Source organism: Pomacea canaliculata, linkage group LG2, assembly GCF_003073045.1.
Source record: "Pomacea canaliculata isolate SZHN2017 linkage group LG2, ASM307304v1, whole genome shotgun sequence".
In the NCBI taxonomy this organism is placed as follows: Eukaryota; Metazoa; Mollusca; class Gastropoda; order Architaenioglossa; family Ampullariidae; genus Pomacea; species Pomacea canaliculata.
Window position 1 is genome coordinate 7,368,518 of NC_037591.1, and position 17,018 is coordinate 7,385,535.

Genomic DNA, 17,018 nt, shown 5'->3' on the forward strand with positions numbered 1-17,018 from the left:
AACAACCAGAAGTGTGTATCGGGTATCTCAGTGAATCGGACACCTATAACCTCTCTCTCTCCCCATCCTTACCCACCCACTTTCTCTCGGGTACTTGCTCACCAACACTGAAGAGTGTACGGTCCTCATTGTCAGTCGCATCCCCCCCTTCTCTCTCTCAACCCATCTCTCTCTCCTCCACATCCACATAACTCACCGTTCATAGTGTGCCGTCACTTAAAGGCTGTGCTCTCCGACTGCTGCGATACACAGATGTGCGAGGGCTGAGGGAAACTTTGTTTTTTTTTTTTTCTTTTTTCCTAAAGAGTCACTCCTAATGATGCCGAGACCTCGGCGGTTAGTGCCTGCTGTCTTTTCCTCTTGTTACCCCAACTATTTCAATCTGCTTCCTTTATTCTTTGGATGTTGACACTAAAGAATCTGTTTATCATTTTTGTTGTTTCTTCCTTCTTCCTGTCTGTAAATCTTTGTTGGCTTCTTTTGTTCTCTTTTAGTTTTTCTTCCTTCTTTAATCTTGATATAGTTTAAGGATAATCCTACTTTGATTCAATATGAAATTTTGTTCGGAGGTTAGTGCAAGATAACAGCTATGATTTGTTAAATAATTTCTTATTTCTGCTGTCCCAGAAAGTGCCGGCAACTTGATAAACTTCGAAACACATTTACTTCTGAGGTGTTAACGACATTTATGACGTCATGAGGAGGTCTTGACCTTTTACCAAACTGCAGGTGATAACTTTGATTTCTTGTAGTTTACGAAAAGGATGGAAATTTGACTTGCCTTTTTAATAAAACTTAATTAACCATCCCCATTTATTTGAACATAATTTTTCACACCGACTCGGACGGCGGAAGGAAGAAGGAAGTATAACTCTCAGCCCCCATCGTTGGCGAGAATGCAGAGTTGCTGTTCCGAAAGCTTTTTACTGCCTGCGCCATATCTACGGCCTGCAGCCAGGCATCAGCAGCTTCGTCTCTGTCGCCGTACGATAGTTTCTGATAATACAAATGACGGATTGCGGCAAAATGCATGGAGGTTCCCAGACATGGAGAATGAGAGGGAAGGTGGGGGACCGCGCAGCCTCAGTGCCTGCAGGAAGGGTGTGGAGAGTAGGGAAATGGAGAAACACCCTCCACCAGTAATGGCAATGACAGTGGGTGTCACGGGTGCTTAGATACCCGATTAAATGCTTAATGGGTTGACGCGAAGTAGCCTGACGCTTCCCGGCCTCCGGGGCGGCGGAAGCTACACCCGATCCCATCCTCTGCGCATGTGCACATCATATCTAAGGATGCACAGGTGCACACATCTTCGTATGAGCCTGTCTCGACCTCCTGTGCCGATTAACTATTTTCTAGCCTTGCGGATTTGATCTTTAAGTCAACTTGTTTTAAACAGTTTCTTCAGGACTGGGTTTTGGGAGAAACAAGCGACTGTTATGATTCCTTATAAGCAAATTAACAGAATCCATCTCTTTTTCATTCACAAAAGGTCATGATATATGTAATAGAGGAAAAGACGATTTGGAAACGTGCTGTCAGTTTTATTAATATATATACATATGCTGGATGCAAAAATTGGAGGTCCAGAGAGCAGAAACTTTTCCACACCGATTAGTTTAATTTCAAGGAGCTTATTCTTTAAAAAAAAAACCCATCCCAAATCGATTTAAAATACATGTTTAAATCATCAACAGGCACCGGAAGAGGTCACAACAGTGTTAAATTAGTCACATGATTATATTGGTGATAGAAAAGCCAAAGGAAGAGCAGGAAATATATGTTAATTAGACATAATAATGTTCCAACAGAATATGGTATTTAATAAAAAAAAAAGTGTCACTATCGAACAAAAACAAAACACTAAGCACGAGCAAGAATAACAGATTGTCTTTATATTTATATATAAAGAGTTCATGTCATAATCACAACCAAACTAGGTCACTCAGAACCACGCCCCTTGGAACGCAAGAGAGGAAGAAGAAGATAAATAAGAGAAGGTGACCCTCGACCTCAGCCATAACAATGACTGTAGTTTACAAGCAAAGGCCTATCATCATATAACGACCCTATTTTTCATATGCAACTTCTGACCTCAGTGATAATCACGGTATTTGACCTTAATGGCCGGAGCGCGCGCTCGCATGTCTGTGTGTCTGCAGCAGCAGCCTGCACCGGACAACCTCTGGCCGGCCACGAGTCATGACACCGGGACACGCGCTTCCTCAGCCTCCATCTCTGCAGTTATGAGAATGAGAAATAATTGAGACTATGTGGTCCCAATCAACCTGGCTTTGAGTTAGCATGATATTATCATCATTCTTTCTCTGGGAGAACAGTGCACCTGTGGAAGTGGCATCACAGGTTGTTTTTTTTTTTTTCTCTCTTTCTCTCTCATTCACTCCTACCTCTTCTTCTCCCTACATCCATCCTTCAGTGACACTGATTGTAACATTACAACACTGATAACGAATTGTAACGTTGCAGTACATCTCTGGTAGATAATTGTGACATTACACTACATTCTCAGTATGAAAAAAATAATACAAAATGTGTGACCATTTTTTAAAGGCTGATGGCTGAAGAGCATTTACGTTTACTAATTTTGTTTGTTATTTCCCTGGCTATACATTTTCATTTATTTATTTCTATCTATCCTCTTATCTAACTAGCTACACTTGGTTTCTATTTCCCGCAGAAATTTAAGGTCAAGAACATTTGTGTCTGAGAGTTGTGGAGGGCTGAACTGTTGATGCTCTTTTCGTGTCCAGACCAGGAGCTCCATGACCCATGTGGACGTCAGGGGTCGGTTGTACCGTCGTATTAGCAGAATAGTATCGCCAAGCAGACTAATATTTGTTAGTATTTTATAAGCACTTTAGCTGGATGCTAAGCTTTAACATTCATCTGTGTATCTGGCCCCTGTTCGCAGGAAATATTAGGAATAAATACCTGCATAAACAGGCCAAGATAAGTTCAGTATTACATACATACATACATGAATGCAGACTGACATTCAGACAAACAAAAGCATAAACACACATTCACTAGCATCTTGTAGCCTGCACACCTAGCCAAGGTGAGAAAGCTCAGAAAGAAGCCACACGACCCAACAGAAAGAAAATGTATGCAGGGAAACACTACCCTGACAGGAAGACGTAACGTATAGCAGATCGACAGTTAAAAAACTGATTGGCGAGGCTCTTCTGCGCCATTTTCTGTTACACAACCCCACCAAACAAGCAGCTCGCCACATGGCTAGTGTTGCCGAGCTCTGCCCGAAAATGAAGCCGACACGTGAAAAATCGCCTCGTCTCCACCATCATCAGCCTCTAACGCCAGAGCTGATTGGTTCTCAGATAACATCCCTGCGCCGCCATTGGCTGAGACGCCGGGCCGAGGCCGTAACCCCCCCTGGAGCTAGCACATGCTCGCAAGTCGCCGTGTGGGGGGTTTGCTGCTTGCTTTGTACATATTTGTGTTTGCACAGTCATAACCACGCTGTTGTCTCCGCGTCCCAGTGGGGAGCGAGCGCCGTGTGTACACACGAGAGCCAAACAGCTCTCAGGGGTCCCGTTAGTCGAGCGGGTTAGTAGGTAAACGTGGTGGTGTCGTCGTTATCACCTGCGGACAGACGGACAAAGGTTGACCCTCGGGAGGCAAAAGAGCCAGCAGGAGGTAGGTGTGGCCATGTGTCATGTATTTTTTTTTCTTTCTCATTCTTTCTCTCTCTTCGCCACTCTCTGTATCTGCCAATATACGGGTAGCATAGTTAATTGATGGAGTGATCACAGGTGAAAGGTTAAGTTTCGCGTGTTATTGGATAAAATATGTTTAAAGACCTGACTGGTCGTCCTATTGTCAAAAAACAAGCATAAGTGGCTGGCATTATCACCTATAAATACATAAATACATATGATTACTGTCCACCCACCATCAGTCAAGGGACGACTGACTGACTGGTAAGATTGTGGAGCTCTTAACACTCACTCGTCCATACTCTGGAAAAAAATGAACTTGAATTTGAAAAGTTGTCATCAGTTTATAACAATTAACATTACTTAACATAGACTTACCTGTCTCAAGCAAGAGAGAGAGACCCTCAATAGTCTCCTCTCGTGTCTTCGTGTCTGTCCTAACATGTCCATTAGTCTCTCTCTCTGCCTCTGTCCTATTTGTCTTCGTGGTGTGTTTATATAACTGAGTGGATCCGTCCTGTGTGAACTCATACACATAGAATTTAAGAATGAATTATTTTGTAGCATCTTATTATCAAAAACTTAATTAACGTCTCTTATCCACCCGTAAAGAAACTCAAAGAAAAGCGAAAAACACCAGCAAAATAGATGTCAACAACAACAATAAAATCCAATAACAGTAAACGCCTTTCTAGACGTAAGCAAGCCATCAGTTTGTTGGCCGATAAACCATCAGCAACCAATAAACCTGATGCATGGCCTCTAATGTCACCCGGCCCCTGGCCCTGGCGAGATTATGCGCCTGTAAATGTAACGGGTGTCGTTAAAAATCCCGGCGCCAGCAAATCACAGGCTGATGGAGCAGACGATACCCACACAGCTGCCCTCGTGCGGGTCCGTGCCGCTCATCATTTGTGGATGATGAGCTCGTAAAATGCGAACCAAACACCTCTATTTCTGCCATCCTCCTGTACAAATGGTCTGTCGGGTGGGCCGGCCAGGACCTCAGAGGTTACGAATCAGGTGATTCTTTCTCTCGCTTTATCTCAACGAGACAACTTTAACTTTGGTGTTAGAATACACTACATAATCACATCCACGGATTGGGTCAGAATTATTTAGTCTAAGCATCTATTAACAAAGCCAAGCTGAAGAAGATTGTTCTTGTAGTGATTAGACATAAAAGATATTCTCAGTCTAGCATCAACAGTCAATCTACAGGTATTCAGGTTGGTGTTTAAAGAAACGTAGATGAAATAAGTTGATGGGGTTTTTTTTTTATAATTTTGTTATCATCTCCAAGCCAGCGATGACAGTCTGGGAGTGCATGGGCAAATACTCGCTACATACATCAAGACCAATAATAATAGTAATCAGCATCATCGTCATCATCATCATCATATCAACTTCGGATACACTTTCGAATAGTGACACTTCTTCTGTCAAAAGGTTGTTAGTCGCGAATTTTCTTCGAATAGTTCAATGTCCTCATCACTTCTCTCAGGTATTGCGATGTCTTCTGGGGTGAAAGCACGTTCCTTCCAACCAACCAGTCATCCTCAGATGTTCTCGTTGCCTTTATTGTTGACGATGTTGTCAAGCGCTGTGTTAACATTTGATGTTTGTAAACAGAACCTTTCTAAACGTGCTTTTCTTTGTGACCGTATGTTGAGGCTTTATGATGTTTTAAATAATTATAGTATTGTTATAATTTTACCATCATTGTGTTTAATTGTTCCATTTAAAATACTAGAAACCAAAACCCAAGAGGACATTTTAGTTCACCTAATTAAAAAAGGCATGTACACGAAAGGATTATAAAAATGGTGTAAAGACTAACAGCTACCTTGAATATCGTCTTAATTATAAAATCGATGTAAGCAATGACAACACAATGGAGTCTTTAAGAACCCTCAAGGCACATTTGTTCAAGAAACAACTCGAGTTTTAAGCCCCACTTATTATTTCAAATGGAGATTCCAACTCTCAGTTTTCGTTAGTTGTGCAACATATTCTGTTTCACATTGTTTGTTATGATAATTTATAAGTATGACCCTAATGTTGTGGTAGAGAGTTATACAAATGTCCACTTATTATTTTTAGATGAGCACAACCAAGCGCGCGATTAAGAGAAGAAGGGAAGGGAGGAAGCGAGAAAGGAAAAAGTTTTATTCAAACCGGCTGCACAACCATTTAACTGAAATGATTTCATCGTTATCATGACACAACAGATTACAAATAGCTTTCTGTAGACAAATACACTATCTTACATGACTCTGTCAAGAGCAGTCTGCACAGTGTCCAGCCAGGAAATGTCGCAAAAAGTCCTTCCATTGACTCCCCCTCCTTGCATCCACCCCATCTTTCCCTTCCACCCGGACATTCTCCAGGGTTTCGGTATCGCATCCATGTCAAGTCAGCATGCATCACACTTTAGTGGGAAATATATACCTCTGTAATATATACCTCTGTGAACTTTTACAAGTAGACGGATGTACTTTAAATGTTGCAGGCAAACAGACACACTCCTGCTCACATTTTAAACTTTCGTAATTACAAGATTCCGTAGAGTCTTCGAATCCAGTCTTACCTCTCGCTATGCACCGACTTTTCTTTCTATTTCTCTCTTCCTCCACTCCGAGTAGAACTCTTTCTTTTATTTCAGTCGGCACAGTTTTTTTTTTTCTTGGAGCACAGACCCTTCCAGCAGCCCCTCTTTGTCTGTCAACAATTCTCTCCTTTCTACAAATGCATTTGTCGGCACCCTATTTTTCTTCTTCCTTGTTAGCAAGCTTCTTTTCCCTTCCAAACTATCTTTTATTTTAAAAGGAAAAGACACATTCCTTTTGTTAACTTTGCTGAAACGAAGGGAATTTTGCAATCTTCTTAATAAAAGCCAACGGTATTAAAACACTACCTACGGTATTTCTTCTAATGCTAAAAGAAATTGAAGAAAAACTAATTGTTTGTACTCTCTGCAGTAGGTTGTTCAACCATAGATGAACTGGAGTCTGTGTGGAGAGAGAGAGAGAGAGAGTTTTTCGTGTGGTTCTAGAGAATGGTTCTAGAAGTAAAATTGTGTTTTTGTGCTTTGCAACAAATTAATAATCCCACAAGAACAACAATAAAATCCACAATATTTCATATCGAAACATTAACAATTCAAAATAACAAATTAAAAAAAATAATCTAGCGAAATGAGGTTCGAGGCCTCTGACAGGGAAAAAATGGCATTTCTGAACCTCATACAAGACCCTCAATACCTCTAGGGTCTCATAAAAGGATCCGAAAAAAACTCACAAAACCCAGAACAGTCGCGAAGACAGAAGAACTACCGCCGTTTGGAAGAAATCAGTTAATTAACTTCACCAAAGGTCATAACCGGGTTGGACTGCATGATTAAGGCCAGGAGGACAGTCTGGAAGAGACTGGTGTGGTGGAGGAGTGATCTCAATGTGGAATCATATATCAATATCTCTATCAGTAATCAATGGGCATATAAAGCATATAAAGTATTAAGCTAAAAATTGTTAATTAATCATTATTCATGTAATCCTTTCTCATAATTGATAAATAATAATTTTCCATCATTGAGGAAGTCATTATTATAATTAATGATGTGCCACCATTCTTCGTCTTTGAAGTCTTCATTAAAGAAATTACTTGTCATTGACATAAAGACTTTTCTTTCTTTCGAGTGTTATTGTAATATTTGGTGATGGTCCTTGCTGGAAGCAGTCCTTCGGACCAACTTTTTCTTATGAGAACATTAGATGATTCTAAGAAACTAGTAATGAGTACTTCTACATCAGAGCCAACATTTTCATGGAAATTCCAGAGCAGAGCTGGTGTTGGTATTAATGATTATTTTGCTGTAGCGACAAATCAGCATCAATTGAGGAGGAGGCCATAAATTATTTGTCGTCCTGTAGACCTAGCAATGAAATTATTGAAAGGTGAAGATGGTGGCAAAGTGATATGAGCAAAGGATCAATACTGCGTTTCTGAATAGATGGAAAAGATGACCCAGGAAACACATGAAGACTTAATTGAAAAACATTATTTTTTAGAGAATTGTAGAAGGTCTTATGGTATACCACTGTACCGGACATTCGTCTTACCTATGCTTAAAATTCTGTGGATTTAATAAGTAAATACAAAGTAAATTCACAAAATGTCTGGAACCAAATGATTGTAACAGCCTAGATGGTAATGATATTGAATTGAAACAAAGCTTTGCAAGTGCTGAGCCTGTCAGATCATCAGTCCAGAGACTAACTTCATCTCTCAGTAGGAGTAGCATACCACCAGTCTGGGAAATCCCTGCTCCCGGCGGTATCGTGGTGGTAATGGGGTCAAGAGAAGACAAGCGTACTACGCACACAAGATTGGATGAAGTCCAAAGTTCAAGAGTTTCCTGCAGGAGCGCAAAAGAAGAAAAAGTAGGAAGGGAGAGGAGAAACCCCGTCACAAAGTTTCACCGTAGTCTGGTTGCCAGAGATAATAAGTGCAATGATAGTAAAGGTGACATTTGTAAGAGGACAGCTGAAATGACTCACTCAACCAATCGACTTGATCATCCCACCCTTACTCTAACCCCTCCCCAGACGAGCTAAATGTCTGAAATAAGAGGAAAAAAAAGAGGAGGATGCTCGCTACAGAACACTTTACTATTCCTTCCATCCGGAACTAATTTTTATCTATAATGATAACAGCGTGATACGGAAAATCCTACATTTCTATTCTCGATTCAATCGGAGGATTGCCATGTTCCCGTAGAAAAAATCTTTGTCCACACTTAACAGTCGTAAACCGATAATCATAATTTGCCAGTAAAAAGTATTCGCGAATATAATGCAAATACTTTTACATAATTGAGAAGTGCGTTAGGAGAAAATTAGAAGGTTGAAGCGGGATTGGGTGGCGCAGATGGCGTGCACAGGAAATATGCATAGAGTTAATTCCCTTATTCCTTTTATCAGAAATGCAGAGTGAATCGTAGAATAAGTTTACTTAAGAACGGTGTCAAAAGTTAAATGTTTCACATTATTTACGACAAAGAAAAAGTCTTTGGCAGTGATCAAGAGTTTGGAAGGAAAAAAAAGAGGGTGGGAATGAGACGTTTGGAGTTAATGAACCTTAAAACGAAATCAATACTAAGCTTCCCTCGGCAGAGCTCTTTAGGGAAATTGGCGACGAAAACACAATTGAAGCCGTGTTACGGTTGATCGAACAAGCAATAGCGCTCAATTTGGGGTCACAAGTGTGTTTCTAGCAAATTCAGCAGAGCTGAAAATGTGTTTATAATGCGAGATCAAAGAGACAGCTCCCAAAGTCGACTACAGATCGACAGTATTGTTCGAGAAATGGTCGTGCCGAAGAACAGTAGTGTCTGTGGAGGATGACAGGAGAGAGAGAGAGATGAGAGAGATGAGAGTCAATCATAAAAATATACATACATGTACACACACACATGAACACACACACACAGCGTTCCAGAAATTCGAGCAGAAAAAGGTGAGAAAACTCAGCCACTAAGCTTCTTTTCCTAAACACCTATGCCACTCCGGTCCAAGCGCTTGATGGTTGAAGCAATATGGCCGCTGCAAGTGGCGGTGGACGACAGGTCGCGACGTGAATTATGGGATTGTGCAGAAGGCAATTGATAAGGTCAAAGAAAATTTATGTGTTCTGAGCACATTGACTGCGAAACCCGTTTGTCACAAGCGCCGTCACTCCGCATGACTGGATACCGGCTTATCTCCCTTTATGAGCTAATTGACTCGAGGAGCGTTCGCTTGACTATGGGACGTTGGGTCTTGTGGACCGCTCCATGAAGCTGGATTTTTTTTCTGGAAATAGCTCTTGCTTCAAATGGTTTTCTCGCTTGAAAACACGGATGTCTTGCTGGAGACGACTGACTGTCCAGGACTTCAAGTCTGTCTGCCTGACCCCAACCTTGGCGAAACACTGTGTGACCATGATATTCGAGGGCCAAAAATATTGTCTGACCCTTTAAGACTTAAGGAATCGCTACAGGAACCCCAAGACAATTCTCATACAAATAAGCCGCTGGAAAATCAGTTTTATTGCTCGTCTTCTTCGGGTATTTTTACATCTCAAGACAAGATGACCAACGAAGAAATGTTTTGTTCTCGCTGATCAACTTGAATAAATTAAAGCAAATAGCAGAAAAGGAAACAATTGCAGGCTAAGAAGACAGTGATCTCCCATTATGTTACCTTTAGGGTAGACTTCTTTAACTTTGGTAATCATCTGTAAGCTTGAAGATTGCTGAAATTACAAAACCTGAATAACTCTTAGATAATGTAAAGGATCAGAGAAGCACGAGGAAGAGACCCATAAAGTAGAAAACAAAGAATACAAGAAGTTCAGTGAGAGGCAATTGCTGTAATAAACGGAGACAACAAATTGTTTTGTCTCGATTGAAGTCTGTTGGCCGTCACCATACTTCCAGCTGATATCACCAGCTAAGTTCTCGCATAACAGATGATGAAGATTGTTTAAGAGAAACACTACAATATATTCGTGGTACTGAATAACGGAAAATATTCTCACTACAAAGCATGGAAATTGTTCACACGGTCGAATAAAATTCACTTGCATCCGAGAATTGACAGGGATGTGCCAACCTTACACACATTTGGGTTTTTTCCATTTCTCTCACTCTTCCATAATTTTCCTAGCTCGTGATATACAATGATGGCAATATAGACCATGTCATATGTCATCTACAATCATATGTATCATTCATAGGGAAATTGCAGTTCGAACCAAGTGAATGCAAATACAAATCATTGTCTGCTCAAATAAAAGCAGACCCATATCCCCAGGGCTATATTTATACATTGTAGACAGGAATACAATCATATAGAATCTTAGTGTAAGATAACTTTCTTTTATTAATCTTATTCGATGCTTATCTCTAGGCCTGCTATATAGAAGAATTGTATTTGTAAGAGAAGTCTCTTTGGCTAGCTTCTTGTTGGAAGGCTGTAGTTTGAGTCGCTTTTGTACACTCTTCAATCTATCTCTGTGTTTATTCTCATGTGTCATTGTCTTCCTTCTCTTTCTTTTTCTTTTATCTCTCTCACTCTGTTGCCTTCCATCTCGACCTTGCACGTGCAACCAGTCGCACAAAACACACAGGCCTGAACATCGCACATGCAGTGCTAACAGTTAGAAAGCATGACGATTACCTGCTGCATGACTACAGCTCACATCAACAGCAAACAACTACCAGCTTTCCCTTCCTTCTCCTTCACAACCCTCCTCGCCCCTTACAATCCACCTCCGGACCAGGGTCGTTCATGGCGCTATTAGCGTCAAGCCAGAGAAGCTTTTAATTGAGTAAGTCCCCGCTCGGTACTTTCCGTCATTTTCCGGAGAGTGACGAACGGCACAAGGGCTAGAAATTAGGCTGGAAGTGTTAATTTTGGAATGGTTTGTATCAGGAAATGGGCTGTCCGAAATCCTTCATGACCAAGATATCATGTCAAATTTGCAGCCGGGATTCGTCGTAAAGAGACAGCATTTCTGGATAAAGGAACGGTCACTGGTTATAAATATCAATAATTATTGTCGGGAATGGACCATGGCTAGAGATGTTCAAATCATTGTCTTCTTGAAGCTTTTGCGTTTATGATTTATTTTGTAAAATGAGTGTACCGAGAATAACACAGTCTCTTTCCGACTTTAATACTAAAATATTCATTGGATTTTCACCAGCTTTAATTCGAAAGATAAACGGTGTTACCTATTTTAAGAAAGTCTAAGGTTTAGGAGGAGAAAAAAAAAAACAACAACAAACAAACAAACAGCAAAGAGAGCTTTTTTTGTAATACCTGTTGGGTGCTTTTTCTCACTACGATGATCGTAATTTAATAAACGGCAAAATGAATAAACACCTGACGATAAAAATATTTTTATCAGAAAAGCCTGACGACTGATAACAAGGAGTGTGTAAAATTTCATCAATCTTCGCAGTTTAAAACGTGGATTGGAAACTGGAGTTCCGTCTTTGCTTCACACACATATGGAAATTTTCAAATGGACAAAGTTTAAAAGCGCGGTTTTATATATTGCAGGTTTCAAAAAAAAAAAAAAAAAAGAAAGAAAAACTGGATGGGTAATACAGTAGTCAAGATTGTTCCCTCTGCTCACTAGAAACTTATTTACGAAGGGAGTTTAGATTGCAGCATGACGCATGTACGGTGCACACCGATAAGTACGTGCGAGCCGTTGCCGAAAACCGTCTAGCGGAAGCGAGGCCCAATCACAGGTGGTCTGGCGGGTCACGTGAGCTAGGAGAGGCCGCCACGGTGATGGCAGCTCAGCACAGGCCTGCGATAAGCGCTTGCGCGGCCAGCGGGCAAGAAGCGGCCGGCACGACCGGTAATCAGATAAGGCCGCCAGAGGGCCCCGCTCTGATTTACGGGCAGCTCTCGCGCTCCATTCCTTAATCATACCGTCACGTGGGCCGGGGAGTCTGGCTGGGGAGAAGGGGGTTGGTGTGGTGGGGTGGGGACGAGAGACAGACTGATATCCACACTATCACGGGGACAGAGGAAGAAACGGAGAAACAATGAGGGATAAGGATGGGGATGAGGATGGGGTAGGGGTCGGAGCCTCCGGGCTGAGAATAAAGATGGAAGGAAGGAAAAGAAAACCTAATTGGCTAACAATATGACAAACAAACGCGAAATAAGTGATAAACGAGAAACGACAAGTTGATAAACGAACAAAATGCAAAGGGAACATAAATAGCTCCCCCAACCCCCAAGAAGAATCAAAGTAGATAAAGGAGTAAGAAAATAAAGTAACAGACCGTCGGACACAAAAAAAACGGAAAAAGCTAAAGAGCGAAACAAGTGGACAAGAAACTATAAAACTTTATCTCAATCAGCACTGTCTTCATCATCATCATCGTGATCAACAACAACAATAACAACAATTATGTGACTAGTATCAGCATGGGTGGCGAAAGTTTTGCCATCCATGCCTGTCTTGAACGGCGGTAAGCAAATCCGGAGTGGAATGACCAGCCCAATCGTTTATGCTCACCAGCAAGTTCTTCTGTTGTCCATCTTTGTTGTGCAGTGTAACAATCGTGGATGTCTTAGTATTCATCACCACTGGGTATAATCTGCGCATGGGTGGGTTTAAGCGTGAAGGGTGTCCGGTCGCTGACAGGTGGTATCAACACATGTCTGTTTACTAATGGTTGTCTATTCCCTAACACACGGTCCAATACTCGTTTGGGCAAAGGTTCGAGTATTCCCTAAACACATCCCAGCAGTCGATCAGAAGTTCACAGACACCCGCAATAGTTATACCGGGTGTCAAGACCAGAACAGACGAGCTTGCGCCACTTTACTGTTGCCAGAAGAGGTTTCAGATGTTCTACGAGGATGGGACTGTGCTCCGTATAATTCATTGGCCTTAAGTTCCATGTGATGAATTGGGAATAGTTTGGACAAGAGTTTGGATTGCCAGGATTTTTTTTTCTATCTCAGCAAGCAGTCTATGTCTTTCATCCGAACATCAGGATGGGGACTATGAAGGACTTGAATACCCTGCACCAGGTAGCAAACCTAAAACCTGCTCTCTAGATGTTGTCCAGTATGAATATTGCTGATGTCGTTGACTAGATCAGATGCGATGTATTCTGTCCACCAAGCATTTTAGAAGAGGGAAGCTCCTAGTACTTAAAGCTGTCCGAGCTCTACTGTGTTCATAGAAATCTCTGCGATGTGCTGATCATCATTGATATAAATCACTGCATTGTGATGATTGTTGTAAATATCTTCCACCTTCGGATGAACAGGCCCGAGGCAGTCATCAGTATTCTCCGCGATGATGCCATCGAGGTAGTCGACTCGTACAAATATCTAGATACTGCCTTTGATAACAAGCTTAAATGAGGACATCAACACTGACATGAGCCTCCGTAAGAGCCAACAAAGTCTGTACCTCCTACGGAAACTCAGATCTTTCTCTGTCAACTCTGTCATCCTCACTCGGTTCTGTCAGTCCTTCATTGAAAGTCTCATCACTTTTTCTTTTACATCTTGGTTCCACAGCTTCTGTCTCCAGTGATGCCAGCAATTATTTGCAGTTTGGTCTTGTCCGTCGGTAGTTTGTTACCTTCTGTCGACTCTTCAATTAACATGCATGCTACATTTCTCAGTTGACGAAGGGGTTTCCACAGGCGGGTCACGACCTTCACCTCGCCGCCACCGGGAAGCACGTGCTGAACGCCCAACGAACGCGCCTGCAACTGTGGCATGCGGGCGCCTCAATCCTTCCCACGTGACATGCCTTCTGCACCTGCGGCATGGAGCCGGACCTGGGCCCGACGAGGCCGGCACTCCTGACGTGTGTGCTTGCTTGAAATATTGTGCCAACCCCAGACAGTGTGCAGACGTCACTAAACCATGGCTGCCCAAACAGTCGGGTGGGCTTTAGTACAAACCTTTTGCCTCTGAGTCAGACGACTTGCAATGATAAATGTGTTTTCCCCTTGCCGCCTTGGGCGACGCATGCGCAGAAAGTCTTTTATTTTGTCCTTATTTGGCGCCATCAGCCCTTCTGCAACTTCCGCCAAAACAAAAATTATTCCCTTGTCCGTTTGGTCTACGTAATTATTCTAATCCAAACTAAAACCAAGACCAAACGCACCTATCACAAAATCCAACTAAAAACCTAACAAAAATAAACTGCCTACACTTATGTACACCATTAGAACAAACAAGCTGTCCGAAGAAAAGATTTCTAGAACGATAAAATAATAAACTGAAAAAATTCCCAAAAGACAGAAAAGCACTTTTAGCTTTGGGTATATTTTCATTTTTAGTTTTTTTAACCCTCTGGCTGAAAATAAGTAAATATATGGCCTTAACGAGAAGTAAATGCTCCAGAGTCATGTTCTGGATATTCAATTGTTGTGAAGCCTGCTGAGGGTCCGCATATAGCACTCTATTTCAATCATTGAGTCTAAGTATATACATATATATCCTAACGAAAGTGATTGATACTAGCTGGAATAAATCTCCCCTTTGAACCTGTTAGAAACTTTGGTTGTCTTTCTTTGTTGCCCTGGGAACTATTTCTATTTCCTGTCGGCAGGATACATTCTGTTGCAAAACAAATCAGACTATTGTTGCACATTGCCTGCAATCCTCCTGTTTCCCACTCTCTCCATCCCTGGATCCCTGTGCATGGAAAGGAGAGACAGACATAGAAACTACAAATGTCTGGGGCGGAATAACTCGCTTTCTATTCACCCTGGTTGTTGTAGGTCGGAAACATAGTCGAGTACTAGTCTGGCACAGTTTTAAGTCTCTGCCCGGGTAGAGTTGACCTCCGTGACCTGCACTAACTCGAAGAACGCGGGCAGAAAATTGTGACGTAAGAATGACTTGTCTCTTGTCATGCATCCGACCCCACGCGCATTTTAATTAGGTCACCTCTCCGATGATCCTGATAACGGCAGCGCTCTCTTCGTCGCTCGTGCAGTCCATCTTTCCTCTACGGCATTATCTACACCTCTATCACGACAACACAACTGTTCCATTTACAGCCTGTAGTCCGTCCTACTGGAGGATCAGGCCTTACTTGCGCCTTCCTTACCCCACACCACTGTCAGTGCCACTAGCGGCAGCAATTCTTTTCTCCTTCTCCTCCCCACCTCCTCCCACCCCGACAGAACACGAGTATGTTTATGTTTCGAGGGTTAAAAGGCGCAACGTCTTAGCCGTACATCGTCCTCGGTCTAACAGCCAGAGACTAGTCCGAATATGTTCGAGAACATTCTGCCTTCAGACCCCCACGACAGTCCCATAAACGCAGCACTGCCTTTTTGTACCAGTGGTGCTGGAGGTGATAGAAATAAGTGGTGTAGGGACTTGGTGGGGTGGGATGCGGGTCTGAACGACCTCAGTGAGGACACTACACCCTTTGTATACGTGGCAGTCAACGGCAACAGTTCTCCGAGGTTCGTTCCACCGCCTGATGATGAAGTTTGATTTACTGCCCACTTTTGTGTTTCGACTTCACAGTTGACCCCAAGATGCAGAGGAACTTCGTGCTGGCAATTTCTTCTCTAAATCAGTACAGTTCACTGCGTGCGGGTGTTCACAATCGAAGCGGACTTTTTAATTCTATTTATTTTTAAGTAACTAAAAGAACTATTACGTTAAATTGTAATTTAATCGTTGTAGTCATCATTCTTAGTAATCTGCAGCTGATTCATTTGTCATGTACCTGTCCAAAAAAAAAAAGATTGCTGTAGACACAGAGAAAGAAGTAAAGGAAGGAAGAATGTGAAAAATGTCGAAAAGATTATGAAATATGTCACAAACAAGACTCCGATTCTCTGTGCATGGTCAAAGTCTCAAAAGGAGCATAGACCGTTAATGTTTGTTATTTGTTTAAAAAATATCTTCAGGCTACTATTAGACGATAAGATTGAATAATAAACAGTGTAAGGTGGCTCCACTCTCACAGTGCTCCACTTCTCCTGAAAGCATGGCTTTCTCGCCTAATGTTACTGGCGCGCGCATCAAGTCTATGATTAATCTGTTTCGAAATAACGAATGAGAAGATGGGACCAGGATAGTCGCCACTCGCCAACTGCATGAGTTATCTGCCGCTGGAACCGACCCCGGCCAATGAGAAGCTGTCATGTGACCGCGCTCAGCCAATGGGTGGCGTGGTATGCGACAGAGGCGTTGTTGGGTCTATGATGAGAAGAAGCAGTGGCACTCTTTATGTCCACTAGTCTCAAGACAAGTCCGACTTGTTCGTTCCTACTCCCCGGGCTGATGAGGACGAGCATGAGAGAAGTAAAGCCAGGTATGAGATTTTTCTCTTTCTTTCTTTGTTTCTTTCCTTCATATCTTGATGCACCTGGTTGATTTAATTTGTTTGTGTCCTCTTGCCGTCACCTGTTTGTAGCTGTGTCTTCTTCCTGTCTTTGCAGACATACCTATCTCTGACTCCACGAAGACTATACTTAGATGACTTATCTGCTTTAAACTTGTTAAATTCTCTGCATCGTCTTTCTGGTTGCACTTGTCGGTAAATTTTCTTACTTTTTTACTGTTGAGTGTTGATGATGCTGATGCTGATGATGGTGATGATGATGATGATTAACTACTGAATGACATCAGGTTGATATGTTTTGTTCTATTCTATCATATTCAACTCTTCGTTTTAACAGCCGAATCTCGTTTTGCTCATTATCGTAGAGACCACTGGGCCTCGTTGTACCATCCTATAAAACATGGATTAGAGAAC

The 17,018-nt window shown here is 42.0% G+C and overlaps 1 protein-coding gene across 2 annotated transcripts in view; it reads left to right on the plus strand.

The window, feature by feature from the left end:
* The first annotated feature begins 3,451 nt into the window (after nt 1-3,451).
* The window catches only part of LOC112557365 (homeotic protein antennapedia-like), a 55,853-nt gene continuing 42,286 nt past the window's right edge, over nt 3,452-17,018 (plus strand). The window contains exon 1 of one of the 2 annotated variants that reach the window (XM_025227170.1): nt 3,452-3,678. The gene's annotated coding sequence lies outside the window, so the exon portion shown is untranslated. Of the gene's footprint in view, nt 3,679-16,020; nt 16,575-17,018 lie in introns of those variants that run through there. The other variant, XM_025227171.1, reaches the window with a different exon arrangement.